This window comes from Frankliniella occidentalis, unplaced genomic scaffold (genome assembly GCF_000697945.3).
Source record: "Frankliniella occidentalis isolate FOCC.00 unplaced genomic scaffold, Focc_3.1 Scaffold250, whole genome shotgun sequence".
Lineage (NCBI taxonomy): Eukaryota > Metazoa > Arthropoda > Insecta > Thysanoptera > Thripidae > Frankliniella > Frankliniella occidentalis.
Window position 1 is genome coordinate 359865 of NW_026267376.1, and position 2710 is coordinate 362574.

Below are 2710 nucleotides of genomic sequence, written 5' to 3' on the forward strand. Positions count from 1 at the left end.
CGCGCATCAGACTAATCAACACATTCTCATTCTCCCTCCTAGCGGTCTGTCCTCCCCGGCGCTCTCGTGCTCCCGCGAGTAGTGCGGCGCGGCCGGGGTCGTGAGTCGCGGATCAGTGCGGCCCGGGCCGCCGCCGACGAGGCGTGCGTCCTCCCCGCGTGTCCGTTGGACGGCACGGCGCGGCGCCCCGGCCGCTGCCCAGTGCTCGTCTGCCCCGCTGAAACAAAGCAGGCCCGTATCAAGGTCAGGAGGAGCACGCCCTACCGGGCCGCCCCGCCACGCCCCACCCCGCCTCGCCAACGCCAAGCCTCTTGCACGCGGCACGCGGCCACGCCCCACACTCAAGAGCAGCGTGGGTTCCAATATGTGTAGCACGTAGTGAGGAGGCTCACATGCAAAGCACGAGAGGGGGGGGGGGAGGCTCCCCGTGTGTAAGAGAAAGAAAGACGCTTGACCCAAAGTATGCGGATTCAACCGCGCGGGTAGCTGTCGGTCGATCGAGTCTCAAGGGAGGAACTCTGGCTATAATTCAGTGAAGCTGAAGACGGGTGCGGCGAAATAAACGCAAATGGTCAATTGATTTAAAAGTCCCACAAAAACTCTAGCTTATCGTTAATTGTCTCTTCGATTTTGGCTGCTGCAGACTTTCCGAGCCCGATCTGTTTCACACTGCTTACTACCGTAGGCGCACCGCATGCACGCGTGCGTGCAGGTTGCCTAATCGTCCTGGCCGCAAAGGGGCGCATAGCCGCAAGCCCCATTGCCCGATACAACGCTCTTACTAACCAGCGCATGTAGTACACATGTAACTACTAATGTGCTTTCTGCCCTGTGAAGACATTTTAAAGTCCGAAATTTTTCCAGAAAAGTTTGAAACTTTTCCAATAACAGTAATTGATAAAAGTTAAAATATTTCCAGAAAAATAAAACTGTTTACAACAATACAAACATTGAAAAAAAATTGTCTTTAAAATTCTCTGAAGAAAACTGTGTTTTTTTTTCTTCAAAGTAGCCCTGTACCTTGGGGCCGTCATCCTCACATAGTCGTCATCCTCCTCACGCTGTCGTCATCCTCGTCATCGTGGGAGCAAAGCGCTGCCGCGTGTCGTGTGCCCCCGAGAAAGTATATAACAGCCGTCGTATTTACATTTCAGATAATGCTTGCCATCGCGATAGCGACAAACAACAAAAACAAAAACAACAACAACAACAGTATGACGGCGTGTAGAGCAGCACCGCGGCCTACCACACGTACACGTCATACAGTGTGTTGTGTCGTGCGATGTATCTGCGAGTAAAGCCCCCCCCGCGGCTATTTGCACCACACCGCGCGGCCGCTATTGGGTCTGTGTAGTTAAACCGTGCGCATGCATGCATGCATGCATGGGTCGCTTGAGGCGCACTATTTGAGCTAAAATTGGGTGTTTTAATGGCGGAAAATAAATGTGTGTCAAATTTTAGCATATTTAGGATTCAGCATCAGGATAATATGGGGGTATTAAACGAGTTAATGTGGGTTAGCAGATGCGCAAGCACGGTATGGAAAATAAAGCGCTCAGCTAAGACGAGTGGCGGGCGTCTGTTTTTCGCATTAACTCATCTAATTCCCTCATATTATCCAAATATTGAATCCTACATTTATCAAAATTTGACACCCATCTATTTTCCGCCATCAAAACACCCAATTTTAGCTCAAATAGTGCGCCTCAAGCGACCCATGCATGCATGCATGCATGCGCACGGTTTAACTACACAGACCCATTAGTATCAGTTATGCGCGCGTGCTTCCCACGGGCTGCCGCCTTGATTCACAGTTACGCGTTTGCGTTCACGCCCCGCGCATCGCTTGTGGGAGTGGCGGCGGCGGCGGCGCGTCGCGCTGTGGTGCGGTTGTCACGTCCCGCAAATGGATTGCGATCGAGATTGGCGTTCAACACCTCCTCCTCCTCCTTCTCCTCAACCTGCTGCTCCTCCCTGCGTGAGTTATGACCCCTCAGCCCGCCGCAGCCTTGCCGACGACGACGCCTCTTTGCTGCTTTCCCAAACATTGCTTGATTGCAGTTCGTGCGGATTTGCAATCGCAATCGGATGCAATCGGGGGGAGAGGAGAGTGCGGGGTCGTTAGCGAGCAGCGGGGCGGAGCCGGTGGTACCTTGCCGGCGGCGGCGGGCCCGGGGGGCGCTGCGGTGGGGGCGGGCAGGCGGACCACCCGCGGCAGGAGACGATATGATTTAGGACCGAGTCGGCCTTTAATTTGGGCTCGAAAATCGAAAAAGCGAAAACAACGCCAACACCGGGGAGACTAACGGGTGTGTCCGTACCCACTCGGCCTGCTGCAGCAGCAGCTCCAGCGGCGGCCGGCCCTGCACGCTGCTGCTGCTGCTGGTGCAGGTTGGTATTATTTCACTGGTGAAAACTGAAAAGGGCGTGAGTCCAAAGAAAAGCCCATGGACATACGCCCTTTTCACCAGTGATTTTTATCTTTTTCAGTTAGCACCATCTTGCTCGCGGTGCGTTTTTCAATCGCCCCGCCCTTTTGTCACTTGCGGTGGCGCACACCGAATGGCACCCGCGTCGGCGGCGCCCTGATACAAGGGGGATCAAAGCAGCCGTCACTCGGGCGCGTCACACGTCACTCTGCTCGTCACTCGCTCGTCAGTCACTCATCGGCGCGCGGCAGCAGGGCCCAGCGAGCCCCTGTGCCCCCCCC

General features: G+C 55.1%; 1 protein-coding gene across 1 annotated transcript in view; it reads left to right on the top strand.

Moving 5' to 3' along the window:
• The window catches only part of LOC113217382 (uncharacterized), a 93304-nt gene that overhangs the window by 68992 nt on the left and 21602 nt on the right, over positions 1-2710 (top strand). The window lies entirely within an intron of this gene.